Source organism: Ambystoma mexicanum, unplaced genomic scaffold (assembly GCF_040938575.1).
Source record: "Ambystoma mexicanum isolate Mex_15411 unplaced genomic scaffold, UKY_AmexF1_1 Mex_scaf10, whole genome shotgun sequence".
Taxonomy (NCBI): domain Eukaryota; kingdom Metazoa; phylum Chordata; class Amphibia; order Caudata; family Ambystomatidae; genus Ambystoma; species Ambystoma mexicanum.
This window is the reverse complement of record NW_027182325.1, coordinates 300,001-315,000: the sequence shown is the minus strand read 5'-3', so window position 1 is coordinate 315,000 and position 15,000 is coordinate 300,001. Positions and strand designations below refer to the sequence as shown.

Genomic DNA, 15,000 nt, shown 5'->3' with positions numbered 1-15,000 from the left:
AAAACGGGATACAATTATTTTGGAAACATACCAAATTTGAAAAATAATTGAGAAGTTGCGCAATTACTAATCATGGAGCACAAAAAAGCCTACAGCACCTGGTATTCCCAGGCAGTCTCCCATCCAGGTACTAACTAGGCCTGACCCTGCTTAGTTTCCGAGATCGGGCACATTCAGTGTGGTGTGGCCGTAGGCTCTGGGCCTAGTGAGTTTTGTACTTTTAAGCATCTAGTCGGCTAGACCTTGCAGTTTTGAAAGGCAATTGAGAAATGGCTCACTTCCTGAACTTGGAGCACAAAAAAGCCTACAGCACCTGGTATTCCCAGGTGGTCTCCCATCCAGGTACTAACTAGGCCCGACACTGCTTAGCTTCCGAGATCAGACGAGATCGGGCGCAATCAGTGTGGTGTGGCCGTAGGCTCTGGGCCTAGTGAGTTTTGTACTTTTAAGCATCTAGTCAGCTAGACCTTGCACTTTTGAAAGGCAATTGAGAAATGGCTCACTTCCTGAACTTGGAGCACAAAAAAGCCTACAGCACCTGGTATTCCCAGGCGGTCTCCCATCCAGGTACTAACGAGGCCCGACACTGCTTAGCTTCCGAGAACAGACGAGATCGGGCGCATTCAGTGTGGTGTGGCCGTAGGCTCTGGTTCTTGTGAGTTTTGTACTTTTAAGCATCTAGTCGGCTAGACCTTGCAGTTTTGAAAGGCAATTGAGAAATGGCTCACTTCCTGAACTTGGAGTACAAAAAAGCCTACAGCACCTGGTATTCCCAGGCGGTCTTCCATCCAGGTACTAACTAGGCCCGACACTGCTTAGCTTCTGAGATCAGACGAGATCAGGCACATTCAGTGTGGTGTGGCCGTAGGCTCTGGGCCTAGTGAGTTTTGTACTTTTAAGCATCTAGTCGGCTAGACCTTGCAGTTTTAAAAGGCAATTGAGAAAGGGCTCACTTCCTGAACTTGGAGCACAAAAAAGCCTACAGCACCTGGTATTCCCAGGCGGTCTCCCATCCAGGTACTAACTAGGCATGACACTGCTTAACTTCCGAGATCAGTCGAGATCGGGTGCATTCAGTGTGGTGTGGCCGTAGGCTCTAGGAATGCTAAGAATATTACTCTTATGCATTTGCATTTAGTAAGCTAAGCCATGCAGCCACTTGCAACATGATACCACGCTCATCGCTCGATCAGGCGAGATATATAAGACTGGTGGGCCCATTCAGGACTCCTATGTCTGGTAGGATAACTTTAATTCATCCATCCTGTGTCTGTTGCAGGGAGGTGGAGAGAACAATCAACACAATAATGGTTTTCTTTCATGCCTCTTGAACGACTCAATATTCTCTGTACTGCATTACATGTGAAAGTCGATTTATTACCCATGAACACACTACCTGTATGCTAATTCTATGTAAAAAGGTAGCTCCAGCCCTCATGATGTTGTCCAACATTTCCGCTATAAAACGGGATACAATTATTTTGGAAACATACCAAATTTGAAAAATAATTGAGAAGTTGCGCAATTACTAATCATGGAGCACAAAAAAGCCTACAGCACCTGGTATTCCCAGGCAGTCTCCCATCCAGGTACTAACTAGGCCTGACCCTGCTTAGCTTCCGAGATCGGGCGCATTCAGTGTGGTGTGGCCGAAGGCTCTGGGCCTAGTGAGTTTTGTACTTTTAAGCATCTAGTCGGCTAGACCTTGCAGTTTTGAAAGGCAATTGTGAAATGGCTCACTTCCTGAACTTGGAGCACAAAAAAGCCTACAGCACCTGGTATTCCCAGGCGGTCTCCCATCCAGGTACTAACGAGGCCCGACACTGCTTAGCTTCCGAGATCAGACGAGATCGGGCGCATTCAGTGTGGTGTGGCCGTAGGCTCTGGTTCTTGTGAGTTTTGTACTTTTAAGCATCTAGTCGGCTAGACCTTGCAGTTTTGAAAGGCAATTGAGAAATGGCTCACTTCCTGAACTTGGAGTACAAAAAAGCCTACAGCACCTGGTATTCCCAGGCGGTCTTCCATCCAGGTACTAACTAGGCCCGACACTGCTTAGCTTCTGAGATCAGACGAGATCAGGCACATTCAGTGTGGTGTGGCCGTAGGCTCTGGGCCTACTGAGTTTTGTACTTTTAAGCATCTAGTCGGCTAGACCTTGCAGTTTTAAAAGGCAATTGAGAAAGGGCTCACTTCCTGAACTTGGAGCACAAAAAAGCCTACAGCACCTGGTATTCCCAGGCGGTCTCCCATCCAGGTACTAACTAGGCCTGACACTGCTTAACTTCCGAGATCAGTCGAGATCGGGTGCATTCAGTGTGGTGTGGCCGTAGGCTCTAGGAATGCTAAGAATATTACTCTTATGCATTTGCATTTAGTAAGCTAAGCCATGCAGCCACTTGCAACATGATACCACGCTCATCGCTCGATCAGGCTCGATCAGGCGAGATATATAAGACTGGTGGGCCCATTCAGGACTCCTATGTCTGGTAGGATAACTTTAATTCATCCATCCTGTGTCTGTTGCAGGGAGGTGGAGAGAACAATCAACACAATAATGGTTTTCTTTCATGCCTCTTGAAGGACTCAATATTCTCTGTACTGCATTACATGTGAAAGTCGATTTATTACCCATGAACACACTACCTGTATGCTAATTCTATGTAAAAAGGTAGCTCCAGCCCTCATGATGTTGTCCAACATTTCCGCTATAAAACGGGATACAATTATTTTGGAAACATACCAAATTTGAAAAATAATTGAGAAGTTGCGCAATTACTAATCATGGAGCACAAAAAAAGCCTACAGCACCTGGTATTCCCAGGCAGTCTCCCATCCAGGTACTAACTAGGCCCGACCCTGCTTAGCTTCCGAGATCGGGGGCATTCAGTGTGGTGTGGCCGTAGGCTCTGGGCCTAGTGAGTTTGTACTTTTAAGCATCTAGTCGGCTAGACCTTGCAGTTTTGAAAGGCAATTGTGAAATGGCTCACTTCCTGAACTTGGAGCACAAAAAAGCCTACAGCACCTGGTATTCCCAGGCGGTCTCCCATCCAGGTACTAACGAGGCCCGACACTGCTTAGCTTCCGAGATCAGACGAGATCGGGCGCATTCAGTGTGCTGTGGCCGTAGGCTCTGGTTCTTGTGAGTTTTGTACTTTTAAGCATCTAGTCGGCTAGACCTTGCAGTTTTGAAAGGCAATTGAGAAATGGCTCACTTCCTGAACTTGGAGTACAAAAAAGCCTACAGCACCTGGTATTCCCAGGCGGTCTTCCATCCAGGTACTAACTAGGCCTGACACTGCTTAGCTTCTGAGATCAGACGAGATCAGGCACATTCAGTGTGGTGTTGCCGTAGGCTCTGGGCCTAGTGAGTTTTGTACTTTTAAGCATCTAGTCGGCCAGACCTTGCAGTTTTAAAAGGCAATTGAGAAAGGGCTCACTTCCTGAACTTGGAGCACAAAAAAGCCTACAGCACCTGGTATTCCCAGGCGGTCTCCCATCCAGGTACTAACTAGGCCTGACACTGCTTAACTTCCGAGATCAGTCGAGATCGGGTGCATTCAGTGTGGTGTGGCCGTAGGCTCTAGGAATGCTAAGAATATTACTCTTATGCATTTGCATTTAGTAAGCTAAGCCATGCAGCCACTAGCAACATGATACCACGCTCATCGCTCGATCAGCGCTCGATCAGGCTCGATCAGGCGAGATATATAAGACTGGTGGGCCCATTCAGGACTCCTATGTCTGGTAGGATAACTTTAATTCATCCATCCTGTGTCTGTTGCAGGGAGGTGGAGAGAACAATCAACACAATAATGGTTTTCTTTCATGCCTCTTGAAGGACTCAATATTCTCTGTACTGCATTACATGTGAAAGTCGATTTATTACCCATGAACACACTACCTGTATGCTAATTCTATGTAAAAAGGTAGCTCCAGCCCTCATGATGTTGTCCAACATTTCCGCTATAAAACGGGATACAATTATTTTGGAAACATACCAAATTTGAAAAATAATTGAGAAGTTGCGCAATTACTAATCATGGAGCACAAAAAAAGCCTACAGCACCTGGTATTCCCAGGCAGTCTCCCATCCAGGTACTAACTAGGCCCGACCCTGCTTAGCTTCCGAGATCGGGCGCATTCAGTGTGGTGTGGCCGTAGGCTCTGGGCCTAGTGAGTTTGTACTTTTAAGCATCTAGTCGGCTAGACCTTGCAGTTTTGAAAGGCAATTGTGAAATGGCTCACTTCCTGAACTTGGAGCACAAAAAAGCCTACAGCACCTGGTATTCCCAGGTGGTCTCCCATCCAGGTACTAACTAGGCCCGACACTGCTTAGCTTCCGAGATCAGACGCATTCAGTGTGGTGTGGCCGTAGGCTCTGGGCTTAGTGAGTTTTGTACTTTTAAGCATCTAGTCGGCTAGACCTTGCAGTTTTGAAAGGCAATTGAGAAATGGCTCACTTCCTGAACTTGGAGCACAAAAAAGCCTACAGCACCTGGTATTCCCAGGTGGTCTCCCATCCAGGTACTAACTAGGCCCGACACTGCTTAGCTTCCGAGATCAGACGAGATCGGGCGCAATCAGTGTGGTGTGGCCGTAGGCTCTGGGCCTAGTGAGTTTTGTACTTTTAAGCATCTAGTCAGCTAGACCTTGCAGTTTTGAAAGGCAATTGAGAAATGGCTCACTTCCTGAACTTGGAGCACAAAAAAGCCTACAGCACCTGGTATTCCCAGGCGGTCTCCCATCCAGGTACTAACGAGGCCCGACACTGCTTAGCTTCCGAGATCAGACGAGATCGGGCGCATTCAGTGTGCTGTGGCCGTAGGCTCTGGTTCTTGTGAGTTTTGTACTTTTAAGCATCTAGTCGGCTAGACCTTGCAGTTTTGAAAGGCAATTGAGAAATGGCTCACTTCCTGAACTTGGAGTACAAAAAAGCCTACAGCACCTGGTATTCCCAGGCGGTCTTCCATCCAGGTACTAACTAGGCCCGACACTGCTTAGCTTCTGAGATCAGACGAGATCAGGCACATTCAGTGTGGTGTGGCCGTAGGCTCTGGGCCTAGTGAGTTTTGTACTTTTAAGCATCTAGTCGGCTAGACCTTGCAGTTTTAAAAGGCAATTGAGAAAGGGCTCACTTCCTGAACTTGGAGCACAAAAAAGCCTACAGCACCTGGTATTCCCAGGCGGTCTCCCATCCAGGTACTAACTAGGCCTGACACTGCTTAACTTCCGAGATCAGTCGAGATCGGGTGCATTCAGTGTGGTGTGGCCGTAGGCTCTAGGAATGCTAAGAATATTACTCTTATGCATTTGCATTTAGTAAGCTAAGCCATGCAGCCACTTGCAACATGATACCACGCTCATCGCTCGATCAGGCTCGATCAGGCGAGATATATAAGACTGGTGGGCCCATTCAGGACTCCTATGTCTGGTAGGATAACTTTAATTCATCCATCCTGTGTCTGTTGCAGGGAGGTGGAGAGAACAATCAACACAATAATGGTTTTCTTTCATGCCTCTTGAAGGACTCAATATTCTCTGTACTGCATTACATGTGAAAGTCGATTTATTACCCATGAACACACTACCTGTATGCTAATTCTATGTAAAAAGGTAGCTCCAGCCCTCATGATGTTGTCCAACATTTCCGCTATAAAACGGGATACAATTATTTTGGAAACATACCAAATTTGAAAAATAATTGAGAAGTTGCGCAATTACTAATCATGGAGCACAAAAAAGCCTACAGCACCTGGTATTCCCAGGCAGTCTCCCATCGAGGTACTAACTAGGCCTGACCCTGCTTAGCTTCCGAGATCGGGCGCATTCAGTGTGGTGTGGCCGTAGGCTCTGGGCCTAGTGAGTTTTGTACTTTTAAGCATCTAGTCGGCTAGACCTTGCAGTTTTGAAAGGCAATTGTGAAATGGCTCACTTCCTGAACTTGGAGCACAAAAAAGCCTACAGCACCTGGTATTCCCAGGTGGTCTCCCATCCAGGTACTAACTAGGCCCGACACTGCTTAGCTTCCGAGATCAGACGAGATCGGGCGCAATCAGTGTGGTGTGGCCGTAGGCTCTGGGCCTAGTGAGTTTTGTACTTTTAAGCATCTAGTCAGCTAGACCTTGCAGTTTTGAAAGGCAATTGAGAAATGGCTCACTTCCTGAACTTGGAGCACAAAAAAGCCTACAGCACCTGGTATTCCCAGGCGGTCTCCCATCCAGGTACTAACGAGGCCCGACACTGCTTAGCTTCCGAGATCGGGCGCAATCAGTGTGGTGTGGCCGTAGGCTCTGGGCCTAGTGAGTTTTGTACTTTTAAGCATCTAGTCAGCTAGACCTTGCAATTTTGAAAGGCAATTGAGAAATGGCTCACTTCCTGAACTTGGAGCACAAAAAAGCCTACAGCACCTGGTATTCCCAGGCGGTCTCCCATCCAGGTACTAACGAGGCCCGACACTGCTTAGCTTCCGAGATCAGACGAGATCGGGCGCATTCAGTGTGGTGTGGCCGTAGGCTCTGGTTCTTGTGAGTTTTGTACTTTTAAGCATCTAGTCGGCTAGACCTTGCAGTTTTGAAAGGCAATTGAGAAATGGCTCACTTCCTGAACTTGGAGTACAAAAAAGCCTACAGCACCTGGTATTCCCAGGCGGTCTTCCATCCAGGTACTAACTAGGCCCGACACTGCTTAGCTTCTGAGATCAGACGAGATCAGGCACATTCAGTGTGGTGTGGCCGTAGGCTCTGGGCCTACTGAGTTTTGTACTTTTAAGCATCTAGTCGGCTAGACCTTGCAGTTTTAAAAGGCAATTGAGAAAGGGCTCACTTCCTGAACTTGGAGCACAAAAAAGCCTACAGCACCTGGTATTCCCAGGCGGTCTCCCATCCAGGTACTAACTAGGCCTGACACTGCTTAACTTCCGAGATCAGTCGAGATCGGGTGCATTCAGTGTGGTGTGGCCGTAGGCTCTAGGAATGCTAAGAATATTACTCTTATGCATTTGCATTTAGTAAGCTAAGCCATGCAGCCACTTGCAACATGATACCACGCTCATCGCTCGATCAGGCTCGATCAGGCGAGATATATAAGACTGGTGGGCCCATTCAGGACTCCTATGTCTGGTAGGATAACTTTAATTCATCCATCCTGTGTCTGTTGCAGGGAGGTGGAGAGAACAATCAACACAATAATGGTTTTCTTTCATGCCTCTTGAAGGACTCAATATTCTCTGTACTGCATTACATGTGAAAGTCGATTTATTACCCATGAACACACTACCTGTATGCTAATTCTATGTAAAAAGGTAGCTCCAGCCCTCATGATGTTGTCCAACATTTCCGCTATAAAACGGGATACAATTATTTTGGAAACATACCAAATTTGAAAAATAATTGAGAAGTTGCGCAATTACTAATCATGGAGCACAAAAAAAGCCTACAGCACCTGGTATTCCCAGGCAGTCTCCCATCCAGGTACTAACTAGGCCCGACCCTGCTTAGCTTCCGAGATCGGGCGCATTCAGTGTGGTGTGGCCGTAGGCTCTGGGCCTAGTGAGTTTGTACTTTTAAGCATCTAGTCGGCTAGACCTTGCAGTTTTGAAAGGCAATTGTGAAATGGCTCACTTCCTGAACTTGGAGCACAAAAAAGCCTACAGCACCTGGTATTCCCAGGTGGTCTCCCATCCAGGTACTAACTAGGCCCGACACTGCTTAGCTTCCGAGATCAGACGCATTCAGTGTGGTGTGGCCGTAGGCTCTGGGCTTAGTGAGTTTTGTACTTTTAAGCATCTAGTCGGCTAGACCTTGCAGTTTTGAAAGGCAATTGAGAAATGGCTCACTTCCTGAACTTGGAGCACAAAAAAGCCTACAGCACCTGGTATTCCCAGGTGGTCTCCCATCCAGGTACTAACTAGGCCCGACACTGCTTAGCTTCCGAGATCAGACGAGATCGGGCGCAATCAGTGTGGTGTGGCCGTAGGCTCTGGGCCTAGTGAGTTTTGTACTTTTAAGCATCTAGTCAGCTAGACCTTGCAGTTTTGAAAGGCAATTGAGAAATGGCTCACTTCCTGAACTTGGAGCACAAAAAAGCCTACAGCACCTGGTATTCCCAGGCGGTCTCCCATCCAGGTACTAACGAGGCCCGACACTGCTTAGCTTCCGAGATCAGACGAGATCGGGCGCATTCAGTGTGCTGTGGCCGTAGGCTCTGGTTCTTGTGAGTTTTGTACTTTTAAGCATCTAGTCGGCTAGACCTTGCAGTTTTGAAAGGCAATTGAGAAATGGCTCACTTCCTGAACTTGGAGTACAAAAAAGCCTACAGCACCTGGTATTCCCAGGCGGTCTTCCATCCAGGTACTAACTAGGCCCGACACTGCTTAGCTTCTGAGATCAGACGAGATCAGGCACATTCAGTGTGGTGTGGCCGTAGGCTCTGGGCCTAGTGAGTTTTGTACTTTTAAGCATCTAGTCGGCTAGACCTTGCAGTTTTAAAAGGCAATTGAGAAAGGGCTCACTTCCTGAACTTGGAGCACAAAAAAGCCTACAGCACCTGGTATTCCCAGGCGGTCTCCCATCCAGGTACTAACTAGGCCTGACACTGCTTAACTTCCGAGATCAGTCGAGATCGGGTGCATTCAGTGTGGTGTGGCCGTAGGCTCTAGGAATGCTAAGAATATTACTCTTATGCATTTGCATTTAGTAAGCTAAGCCATGCAGCCACTTGCAACATGATACCACGCTCATCGCTCGATCAGGCTCGATCAGGCGAGATATATAAGACTGGTGGGCCCATTCAGGACTCCTATGTCTGGTAGGATAACTTTAATTCATCCATCCTGTGTCTGTTGCAGGGAGGTGGAGAGAACAATCAACACAATAATGGTTTTCTTTCATGCCTCTTGAAGGACTCAATATTCTCTGTACTGCATTACATGTGAAAGTCGATTTATTACCCATGAACACACTACCTGTATGCTAATTCTATGTAAAAAGGTAGCTCCAGCCCTCATGATGTTGTCCAACATTTCCGCTATAAAACGGGATACAATTATTTTGGAAACATACCAAATTTGAAAAATAATTGAGAAGTTGCGCAATTACTAATCATGGAGCACAAAAAAGCCTACAGCACCTGGTATTCCCAGGCAGTCTCCCATCGAGGTACTAACTAGGCCTGACCCTGCTTAGCTTCCGAGATCGGGCGCATTCAGTGTGGTGTGGCCGTAGGCTCTGGGCCTAGTGAGTTTTGTACTTTTAAGCATCTAGTCGGCTAGACCTTGCAGTTTTGAAAGGCAATTGTGAAATGGCTCACTTCCTGAACTTGGAGCACAAAAAAGCCTACAGCACCTGGTATTCCCAGGTGGTCTCCCATCCAGGTACTAACTAGGCCCGACACTGCTTAGCTTCCGAGATCAGACGAGATCGGGCGCAATCAGTGTGGTGTGGCCGTAGGCTCTGGGCCTAGTGAGTTTTGTACTTTTAAGCATCTAGTCAGCTAGACCTTGCAGTTTTGAAAGGCAATTGAGAAATGGCTCACTTCCTGAACTTGGAGCACAAAAAAGCCTACAGCACCTGGTATTCCCAGGCGGTCTCCCATCCAGGTACTAACGAGGCCCGACACTGCTTAGCTTCCGAGATCGGGCGCAATCAGTGTGGTGTGGCCGTAGGCTCTGGGCCTAGTGAGTTTTGTACTTTTAAGCATCTAGTCAGCTAGACCTTGCAATTTTGAAAGGCAATTGAGAAATGGCTCACTTCCTGAACTTGGAGCACAAAAAAGCCTACAGCACCTGGTATTCCCAGGCGGTCTCCCATCCAGGTACTAACGAGGCCCGACACTGCTTAGCTTCCGAGATCAGACGAGATCGGGCGCATTCAGTGTGGTGTGGCCGTAGGCTCTGGTTCTTGTGAGTTTTGTACTTTTAAGCATCTAGTCGGCTAGACCTTGCAGTTTTGAAAGGCAATTGAGAAATGGCTCACTTCCTGAACTTGGAGTACAAAAAAGCCTACCGCACCTGGTATTCCCAGGCGGTCTTCCATCCAGGTACTAACTAGGCCCGACACTGCTTAGCTTCTGAGATCAGACGAGATCAGGCACATTCAGTGTGGTGTGGCCGTAGGCTCTGGGCCTACTGAGTTTTGTACTTTTAAGCATCTAGTCGGCTAGACCTTGCAGTTTTAAAAGGCAATTGAGAAAGGGCTCACTTCCTGAACTTGGAGCACAAAAAAGCCTACAGCACCTGGTATTCCCAGGCGGTCTCCCATCCAGGTACTAACTAGGCCTGACACTGCTTAACTTCCGAGATCAGTCGAGATCGGGTGCATTCAGTGTGGTGTGGCCGTAGGCTCTAGGAATGCTAAGAATATTACTCTTATGCATTTGCATTTAGTAAGCTAAGCCATGCAGCCACTTGCAACATGATACCACGCTCATCGCTCGATCAGGCTCGATCAGGCGAGATATATAAGACTGGTGGGCCCATTCAGGACTCCTATGTCTGGTAGGATAACTTTAATTCATCCATCCTGTGTCTGTTGCAGGGAGGTGGAGAGAACAATCAACACAATAATGGTTTTCTTTCATGCCTCTTGAAGGACTCAATATTCTCTGTACTGCATTACATGTGAAAGTCGATTTATTACCCATGAACACACTACCTGTATGCTAATTCTATGTAAAAAGGTAGCTCCAGCCCTCATGATGTTGTCCAACATTTCCGCTATAAAACGGGATACAATTATTTTGGAAACATACCAAATTTGAAAAATAATTGAGAAGTTGCGCAATTACTAATCATGGAGCACAAAAAAAGCCTACAGCACCTGGTATTCCCAGGCAGTCTCCCATCCAGGTACTAACTAGGCCCGACCCTGCTTAGCTTCCGAGATCGGGCGCATTCAGTGTGGTGTGGCCGTAGGCTCTGGGCCTAGTGAGTTTGTACTTTTAAGCATCTAGTCGGCTAGACCTTGCAGTTTTGAAAGGCAATTGTGAAATGGCTCACTTCCTGAACTTGGAGCACAAAAAAGCCTACAGCACCTGGTATTCCCAGGTGGTCTCCCATCCAGGTACTAACTAGGCCCGACACTGCTTAGCTTCCGAGATCAGACGCATTCAGTGTGGTGTGGCCGTAGGCTCTGGGCTTAGTGAGTTTTGTACTTTTAAGCATCTAGTCGGCTAGACCTTGCAGTTTTGAAAGGCAATTGAGAAATGGCTCACTTCCTGAACTTGGAGCACAAAAAAGCCTACAGCACCTGGTATTCCCAGGTGGTCTCCCATCCAGGTACTAACTAGGCCCGACACTGCTTAGCTTCCGAGATCAGACGAGATCGGGCGCAATCAGTGTGGTGTGGCCGTAGGCTCTGGGCCTAGTGAGTTTTGTACTTTTAAGCATCTAGTCAGCTAGACCTTGCAGTTTTGAAAGGCAATTGAGAAATGGCTCACTTCCTGAACTTGGAGCACAAAAAAGCCTACAGCACCTGGTATTCCCAGGCGGTCTCCCATCCAGGTACTAACGAGGCCCGACACTGCTTAGCTTCCGAGATCAGACGAGATCGGGCGCATTCAGTGTGCTGTGGCCGTAGGCTCTGGTTCTTGTGAGTTTTGTACTTTTAAGCATCTAGTCGGCTAGACCTTGCAGTTTTGAAAGGCAATTGAGAAATGGCTCACTTCCTGAACTTGGAGTACAAAAAAGCCTACAGCACCTGGTATTCCCAGGCGGTCTTCCATCCAGGTACTAACTAGGCCCGACACTGCTTAGCTTCTGAGATCAGACGAGATCAGGCACATTCAGTGTGGTGTGGCCGTAGGCTCTGGGCCTAGTGAGTTTTGTACTTTTAAGCATCTAGTCGGCTAGACCTTGCAGTTTTAAAAGGCAATTGAGAAAGGGCTCACTTCCTGAACTTGGAGCACAAAAAAGCCTACAGCACCTGGTATTCCCAGGCGGTCTCCCATCCAGGTACTAACTAGGCCTGACACTGCTTAACTTCCGAGATCAGTCGAGATCGGGTGCATTCAGTGTGGTGTGGCCGTAGGCTCTAGGAATGCTAAGAATATTACTCTTATGCATTTGCATTTAGTAAGCTAAGCCATGCAGCCACTTGCAACATGATACCACGCTCATCGCTCGATCAGGCTCGATCAGGCGAGATATATAAGACTGGTGGGCCCATTCAGGACTCCTATGTCTGGTAGGATAACTTTAATTCATCCATCCTGTGTCTGTTGCAGGGAGGTGGAGAGAACAATCAACACAATAATGGTTTTCTTTCATGCCTCTTGAAGGACTCAATATTCTCTGTACTGCATTACATGTGAAAGTCGATTTATTACCCATGAACACACTACCTGTATGCTAATTCTATGTAAAAAGGTAGCTCCAGCCCTCATGATGTTGTCCAACATTTCCGCTATAAAACGGGATACAATTATTTTGGAAACATACCAAATTTGAAAAATAATTGAGAAGTTGCGCAATTACTAATCATGGAGCACAAAAAAGCCTACAGCACCTGGTATTCCCAGGCAGTCTCCCATCGAGGTACTAACTAGGCCTGACCCTGCTTAGCTTCCGAGATCGGGCGCATTCAGTGTGGTGTGGCCGTAGGCTCTGGGCCTAGTGAGTTTTGTACTTTTAAGCATCTAGTCGGCTAGACCTTGCAGTTTTGAAAGGCAATTGTGAAATGGCTCACTTCCTGAACTTGGAGCACAAAAAAGCCTACAGCACCTGGTAATCCCAGGTGGTCTCCCATCCAGGTACTAACTAGGCCCGACACTGCTTAGCTTCCGAGATCAGACGAGATCGGGCGCAATCAGTGTGGTGTGGCCGTAGGCTCTGGGCCTAGTGAGTTTTGTACTTTTAAGCATCTAGTCAGCTAGACCTTGCAGTTTTGAAAGGCAATTGAGAAATGGCTCACTTCCTGAACTTGGAGCACAAAAAAGCCTACAGCACCTGGTATTCCCAGGCGGTCTCCCATCCAGGTACTAACGAGGCCCGACACTGCTTAGCTTCCGAGATCGGGCGCAATCAGTGTGGTGTGGCCGTAGGCTCTGGGCCTAGTGAGTTTTGTACTTTTAAGCATCTAGTCAGCTAGACCTTGCAATTTTGAAAGGCAATTGAGAAATGGCTCACTTCCTGAACTTGGAGCACAAAAAAGCCTACAGCACCTGGTATTCCCAGGCGGTCTCCCATCCAGGTACTAACGAGGCCCGACACTGCTTAGCTTCCGAGATCAGACGAGATCGGGCGCATTCAGTGTGGTGTGGCCGTAGGCTCTGGTTCTTGTGAGTTTTGTACTTTTAAGCATCTAGTCGGCTAGACCTTGCAGTTTTGAAAGGCAATTGAGAAATGGCTCACTTCCTGAACTTGGAGTACAAAAAAGCCTACAGCACCTGGTATTCCCAGGCGGTCTTCCATCCAGGTACTAACTAGGCCCGACACTGCTTAGCTTCTGAGATCAGACGAGATCAGGCACATTCAGTGTGGTGTGGCCGTAGGCTCTGGGCCTACTGAGTTTTGTACTTTTAAGCATCTAGTCGGCTAGACCTTGCAGTTTTAAAAGGCAATTGAGAAAGGGCTCACTTCCTGAACTTGGAGCACAAAAAAGCCTACAGCACCTGGTATTCCCAGGCGGTCTCCCATCCAGGTACTAACTAGGCCTGACACTGCTTAACTTCCGAGATCAGTCGAGATCGGGTGCATTCAGTGTGGTGTGGCCGTAGGCTCTAGGAATGCTAAGAATATTACTCTTATGCATTTGCATTTAGTAAGCTAAGCCATGCAGCCACTTGCAACATGATACCACGCTCATCGCTCGATCAGGCGAGATATATAAGACTGGTGGGCCCATTCAGGACTCCTATGTCTGGTAGGATAACTTTAATTCATCCATCCTGTGTCTGTTGCAGGGAGGTGGAGAGAACAATCAACACAATAATGGTTTTCTTTCATGCCTCTTGAACGACTCAATATTCTCTGTACTGCATTACATGTGAAAGTCGATTTATTACCCATGAACACACTACCTGTATGCTAATTCTATGTAAAAAGGTAGCTCCAGCCCTCATGATGTTGTCCAACATTTCCGCTATAAAACGGGATACAATTATTTTGGAAACATACCAAATTTGAAAAATAATTGAGAAGTTGCGCAATTACTAATCATGGAGCACAAAAAAGCCTACAGCACCTGGTATTCCCAGGCAGTCTCCCATCCAGGTACTAACTAGGCCTGACCCTGCTTAGCTTCCGAGATCGGGCGCATTCAGTGTGGTGTGGCCGAAGGCTCTGGGCCTAGTGAGTTTTGTACTTTTAAGCATCTAGTCGGCTAGACCTTGCAGTTTTGAAAGGCAATTGTGAAATGGCTCACTTCCTGAACTTGGAGCACAAAAAAGCCTACAGCACCTGGTATTCCCAGGCGGTCTCCCATCCAGGTACTAACGAGGCCCGACACTGCTTAGCTTCCGAGATCAGACGAGATCGGGCGCATTCAGTGTGGTGTGGCCGTAGGCTCTGGTTCTTGTGAGTTTTGTACTTTTAAGCATCTAGTCGGCTAGACCTTGCAGTTTTGAAAGGCAATTGAGAAATGGCTCACTTCCTGAACTTGGAGTACAAAAAAGCCTACAGCACCTGGTATTCCCAGGCGGTCTTCCATCCAGGTACTAACTAGGCCCGACACTGCTTAGCTTCTGAGATCAGACGAGATCAGGCACATTCAGTGTGGTGTGGCCGTAGGCTCTGGGCCTACTGAGTTTTGTACTTTTAAGCATCTAGTCGGCTAGACCTTGCAGTTTTAAAAGGCAATTGAGAAAGGGCTCACTTCCTGAACTTGGAGCACAAAAAAGCCTACAGCACCTGGTATTCCCAGGCGGTCTCCCATCCAGGTACTAACTAGGCCTGACACTGCTTAACTTCCGAGATCAGTCGAGATCGGGTGCATTCAGTGTGGTGTGGCCGTAGGCTCTAGGAATGCTAAGAATATTACTCTTATGCATTTGCATTTAGTAAGCTAA

At 47.5% G+C, this 15,000-nt stretch overlaps 37 non-coding genes and 16 pseudogenes across 37 annotated transcripts; all 53 read right to left on the bottom strand.

The window, feature by feature from the left end:
• Positions 1–86: 86 nt before the first annotated feature.
• LOC138545796 (5S ribosomal RNA) lies at positions 87–195 on the bottom strand (annotated as a pseudogene).
• Positions 196–301: 106 nt separating this feature from the next.
• Positions 302–420, bottom strand: LOC138547388 (5S ribosomal RNA). The gene has a single exon (XR_011291228.1). It is a non-coding gene; the product is annotated as a 5S ribosomal RNA (ribosomal RNA).
• Positions 421–526: 106 nt separating this feature from the next.
• Positions 527–645, bottom strand: LOC138540935 (5S ribosomal RNA). Its single transcript, XR_011288958.1, has one exon. It is a non-coding gene; the product is annotated as a 5S ribosomal RNA (ribosomal RNA).
• A 106-nt stretch (positions 646–751) lies between these two features.
• Positions 752–870, bottom strand: LOC138539349 (5S ribosomal RNA). Its single transcript, XR_011287418.1, has one exon. It is a non-coding gene; the product is annotated as a 5S ribosomal RNA (ribosomal RNA).
• Positions 871–976: 106 nt separating this feature from the next.
• On the bottom strand, positions 977–1,095 carry LOC138542414 (5S ribosomal RNA). The gene has a single exon (XR_011290396.1). It is a non-coding gene; the product is annotated as a 5S ribosomal RNA (ribosomal RNA).
• Positions 1,096–1,548: 453 nt separating this feature from the next.
• LOC138546751 (5S ribosomal RNA) lies at positions 1,549–1,657 on the bottom strand (annotated as a pseudogene).
• Positions 1,658–1,763: 106 nt separating this feature from the next.
• Positions 1,764–1,882, bottom strand: LOC138549696 (5S ribosomal RNA). Its single transcript, XR_011293471.1, has one exon. It is a non-coding gene; the product is annotated as a 5S ribosomal RNA (ribosomal RNA).
• A 106-nt stretch (positions 1,883–1,988) lies between these two features.
• Positions 1,989–2,107, bottom strand: LOC138539348 (5S ribosomal RNA). The gene has a single exon (XR_011287417.1). It is a non-coding gene; the product is annotated as a 5S ribosomal RNA (ribosomal RNA).
• Positions 2,108–2,213: 106 nt separating this feature from the next.
• Positions 2,214–2,332, bottom strand: LOC138538115 (5S ribosomal RNA). The gene has a single exon (XR_011286227.1). It is a non-coding gene; the product is annotated as a 5S ribosomal RNA (ribosomal RNA).
• Positions 2,333–2,796: 464 nt separating this feature from the next.
• LOC138544060 (5S ribosomal RNA) lies at positions 2,797–2,905 on the bottom strand (annotated as a pseudogene).
• A 105-nt stretch (positions 2,906–3,010) lies between these two features.
• On the bottom strand, positions 3,011–3,129 carry LOC138541485 (5S ribosomal RNA). Its single transcript, XR_011289491.1, has one exon. It is a non-coding gene; the product is annotated as a 5S ribosomal RNA (ribosomal RNA).
• Positions 3,130–3,235: 106 nt separating this feature from the next.
• Positions 3,236–3,354, bottom strand: LOC138542522 (5S ribosomal RNA). Its single transcript, XR_011290502.1, has one exon. It is a non-coding gene; the product is annotated as a 5S ribosomal RNA (ribosomal RNA).
• Positions 3,355–3,460: 106 nt separating this feature from the next.
• On the bottom strand, positions 3,461–3,579 carry LOC138538114 (5S ribosomal RNA). Its single transcript, XR_011286226.1, has one exon. It is a non-coding gene; the product is annotated as a 5S ribosomal RNA (ribosomal RNA).
• Positions 3,580–4,054: 475 nt separating this feature from the next.
• On the bottom strand, positions 4,055–4,163 carry LOC138543236 (5S ribosomal RNA; annotated as a pseudogene).
• A 105-nt stretch (positions 4,164–4,268) lies between these two features.
• LOC138543164 (5S ribosomal RNA) lies at positions 4,269–4,377 on the bottom strand (annotated as a pseudogene).
• Positions 4,378–4,483: 106 nt separating this feature from the next.
• LOC138547387 (5S ribosomal RNA) lies at positions 4,484–4,602 on the bottom strand. Its single transcript, XR_011291227.1, has one exon. It is a non-coding gene; the product is annotated as a 5S ribosomal RNA (ribosomal RNA).
• A 106-nt stretch (positions 4,603–4,708) lies between these two features.
• LOC138541484 (5S ribosomal RNA) lies at positions 4,709–4,827 on the bottom strand. Its single transcript, XR_011289490.1, has one exon. It is a non-coding gene; the product is annotated as a 5S ribosomal RNA (ribosomal RNA).
• Positions 4,828–4,933: 106 nt separating this feature from the next.
• LOC138539347 (5S ribosomal RNA) lies at positions 4,934–5,052 on the bottom strand. Its single transcript, XR_011287416.1, has one exon. It is a non-coding gene; the product is annotated as a 5S ribosomal RNA (ribosomal RNA).
• A 106-nt stretch (positions 5,053–5,158) lies between these two features.
• On the bottom strand, positions 5,159–5,277 carry LOC138538113 (5S ribosomal RNA). Its single transcript, XR_011286225.1, has one exon. It is a non-coding gene; the product is annotated as a 5S ribosomal RNA (ribosomal RNA).
• A 463-nt stretch (positions 5,278–5,740) lies between these two features.
• Positions 5,741–5,849, bottom strand: LOC138545685 (5S ribosomal RNA; annotated as a pseudogene).
• A 106-nt stretch (positions 5,850–5,955) lies between these two features.
• On the bottom strand, positions 5,956–6,074 carry LOC138547386 (5S ribosomal RNA). Its single transcript, XR_011291226.1, has one exon. It is a non-coding gene; the product is annotated as a 5S ribosomal RNA (ribosomal RNA).
• Positions 6,075–6,180: 106 nt separating this feature from the next.
• Positions 6,181–6,289, bottom strand: LOC138542966 (5S ribosomal RNA; annotated as a pseudogene).
• Positions 6,290–6,395: 106 nt separating this feature from the next.
• On the bottom strand, positions 6,396–6,514 carry LOC138549695 (5S ribosomal RNA). Its single transcript, XR_011293470.1, has one exon. It is a non-coding gene; the product is annotated as a 5S ribosomal RNA (ribosomal RNA).
• A 106-nt stretch (positions 6,515–6,620) lies between these two features.
• Positions 6,621–6,739, bottom strand: LOC138539345 (5S ribosomal RNA). The gene has a single exon (XR_011287414.1). It is a non-coding gene; the product is annotated as a 5S ribosomal RNA (ribosomal RNA).
• A 106-nt stretch (positions 6,740–6,845) lies between these two features.
• LOC138538112 (5S ribosomal RNA) lies at positions 6,846–6,964 on the bottom strand. Its single transcript, XR_011286224.1, has one exon. It is a non-coding gene; the product is annotated as a 5S ribosomal RNA (ribosomal RNA).
• Positions 6,965–7,428: 464 nt separating this feature from the next.
• On the bottom strand, positions 7,429–7,537 carry LOC138543235 (5S ribosomal RNA; annotated as a pseudogene).
• A 105-nt stretch (positions 7,538–7,642) lies between these two features.
• Positions 7,643–7,751, bottom strand: LOC138543163 (5S ribosomal RNA; annotated as a pseudogene).
• A 106-nt stretch (positions 7,752–7,857) lies between these two features.
• On the bottom strand, positions 7,858–7,976 carry LOC138547385 (5S ribosomal RNA). The gene has a single exon (XR_011291225.1). It is a non-coding gene; the product is annotated as a 5S ribosomal RNA (ribosomal RNA).
• Positions 7,977–8,082: 106 nt separating this feature from the next.
• On the bottom strand, positions 8,083–8,201 carry LOC138541483 (5S ribosomal RNA). The gene has a single exon (XR_011289489.1). It is a non-coding gene; the product is annotated as a 5S ribosomal RNA (ribosomal RNA).
• Positions 8,202–8,307: 106 nt separating this feature from the next.
• On the bottom strand, positions 8,308–8,426 carry LOC138539344 (5S ribosomal RNA). Its single transcript, XR_011287413.1, has one exon. It is a non-coding gene; the product is annotated as a 5S ribosomal RNA (ribosomal RNA).
• Positions 8,427–8,532: 106 nt separating this feature from the next.
• LOC138538111 (5S ribosomal RNA) lies at positions 8,533–8,651 on the bottom strand. Its single transcript, XR_011286223.1, has one exon. It is a non-coding gene; the product is annotated as a 5S ribosomal RNA (ribosomal RNA).
• A 463-nt stretch (positions 8,652–9,114) lies between these two features.
• Positions 9,115–9,223, bottom strand: LOC138545684 (5S ribosomal RNA; annotated as a pseudogene).
• A 106-nt stretch (positions 9,224–9,329) lies between these two features.
• Positions 9,330–9,448, bottom strand: LOC138547382 (5S ribosomal RNA). The gene has a single exon (XR_011291223.1). It is a non-coding gene; the product is annotated as a 5S ribosomal RNA (ribosomal RNA).
• Positions 9,449–9,554: 106 nt separating this feature from the next.
• LOC138542965 (5S ribosomal RNA) lies at positions 9,555–9,663 on the bottom strand (annotated as a pseudogene).
• A 106-nt stretch (positions 9,664–9,769) lies between these two features.
• On the bottom strand, positions 9,770–9,888 carry LOC138549694 (5S ribosomal RNA). Its single transcript, XR_011293469.1, has one exon. It is a non-coding gene; the product is annotated as a 5S ribosomal RNA (ribosomal RNA).
• A 106-nt stretch (positions 9,889–9,994) lies between these two features.
• Positions 9,995–10,113, bottom strand: LOC138542117 (5S ribosomal RNA). The gene has a single exon (XR_011290105.1). It is a non-coding gene; the product is annotated as a 5S ribosomal RNA (ribosomal RNA).
• Positions 10,114–10,219: 106 nt separating this feature from the next.
• Positions 10,220–10,338, bottom strand: LOC138538110 (5S ribosomal RNA). The gene has a single exon (XR_011286222.1). It is a non-coding gene; the product is annotated as a 5S ribosomal RNA (ribosomal RNA).
• A 464-nt stretch (positions 10,339–10,802) lies between these two features.
• Positions 10,803–10,911, bottom strand: LOC138543234 (5S ribosomal RNA; annotated as a pseudogene).
• Positions 10,912–11,016: 105 nt separating this feature from the next.
• Positions 11,017–11,125, bottom strand: LOC138543162 (5S ribosomal RNA; annotated as a pseudogene).
• Positions 11,126–11,231: 106 nt separating this feature from the next.
• On the bottom strand, positions 11,232–11,350 carry LOC138547381 (5S ribosomal RNA). Its single transcript, XR_011291222.1, has one exon. It is a non-coding gene; the product is annotated as a 5S ribosomal RNA (ribosomal RNA).
• A 106-nt stretch (positions 11,351–11,456) lies between these two features.
• On the bottom strand, positions 11,457–11,575 carry LOC138541482 (5S ribosomal RNA). The gene has a single exon (XR_011289488.1). It is a non-coding gene; the product is annotated as a 5S ribosomal RNA (ribosomal RNA).
• A 106-nt stretch (positions 11,576–11,681) lies between these two features.
• Positions 11,682–11,800, bottom strand: LOC138539343 (5S ribosomal RNA). The gene has a single exon (XR_011287412.1). It is a non-coding gene; the product is annotated as a 5S ribosomal RNA (ribosomal RNA).
• Positions 11,801–11,906: 106 nt separating this feature from the next.
• LOC138538109 (5S ribosomal RNA) lies at positions 11,907–12,025 on the bottom strand. The gene has a single exon (XR_011286221.1). It is a non-coding gene; the product is annotated as a 5S ribosomal RNA (ribosomal RNA).
• Positions 12,026–12,488: 463 nt separating this feature from the next.
• Positions 12,489–12,597, bottom strand: LOC138545682 (5S ribosomal RNA; annotated as a pseudogene).
• Positions 12,598–12,703: 106 nt separating this feature from the next.
• Positions 12,704–12,822, bottom strand: LOC138541023 (5S ribosomal RNA). The gene has a single exon (XR_011289042.1). It is a non-coding gene; the product is annotated as a 5S ribosomal RNA (ribosomal RNA).
• Positions 12,823–12,928: 106 nt separating this feature from the next.
• Positions 12,929–13,037, bottom strand: LOC138542964 (5S ribosomal RNA; annotated as a pseudogene).
• A 106-nt stretch (positions 13,038–13,143) lies between these two features.
• Positions 13,144–13,262, bottom strand: LOC138549693 (5S ribosomal RNA). Its single transcript, XR_011293468.1, has one exon. It is a non-coding gene; the product is annotated as a 5S ribosomal RNA (ribosomal RNA).
• Positions 13,263–13,368: 106 nt separating this feature from the next.
• Positions 13,369–13,487, bottom strand: LOC138539342 (5S ribosomal RNA). The gene has a single exon (XR_011287411.1). It is a non-coding gene; the product is annotated as a 5S ribosomal RNA (ribosomal RNA).
• A 106-nt stretch (positions 13,488–13,593) lies between these two features.
• LOC138538107 (5S ribosomal RNA) lies at positions 13,594–13,712 on the bottom strand. The gene has a single exon (XR_011286219.1). It is a non-coding gene; the product is annotated as a 5S ribosomal RNA (ribosomal RNA).
• A 453-nt stretch (positions 13,713–14,165) lies between these two features.
• LOC138546750 (5S ribosomal RNA) lies at positions 14,166–14,274 on the bottom strand (annotated as a pseudogene).
• Positions 14,275–14,380: 106 nt separating this feature from the next.
• LOC138549692 (5S ribosomal RNA) lies at positions 14,381–14,499 on the bottom strand. The gene has a single exon (XR_011293467.1). It is a non-coding gene; the product is annotated as a 5S ribosomal RNA (ribosomal RNA).
• A 106-nt stretch (positions 14,500–14,605) lies between these two features.
• Positions 14,606–14,724, bottom strand: LOC138539341 (5S ribosomal RNA). Its single transcript, XR_011287410.1, has one exon. It is a non-coding gene; the product is annotated as a 5S ribosomal RNA (ribosomal RNA).
• A 106-nt stretch (positions 14,725–14,830) lies between these two features.
• On the bottom strand, positions 14,831–14,949 carry LOC138538106 (5S ribosomal RNA). The gene has a single exon (XR_011286218.1). It is a non-coding gene; the product is annotated as a 5S ribosomal RNA (ribosomal RNA).
• Between the last annotated feature and the right edge of the window lie 51 nt (positions 14,950–15,000).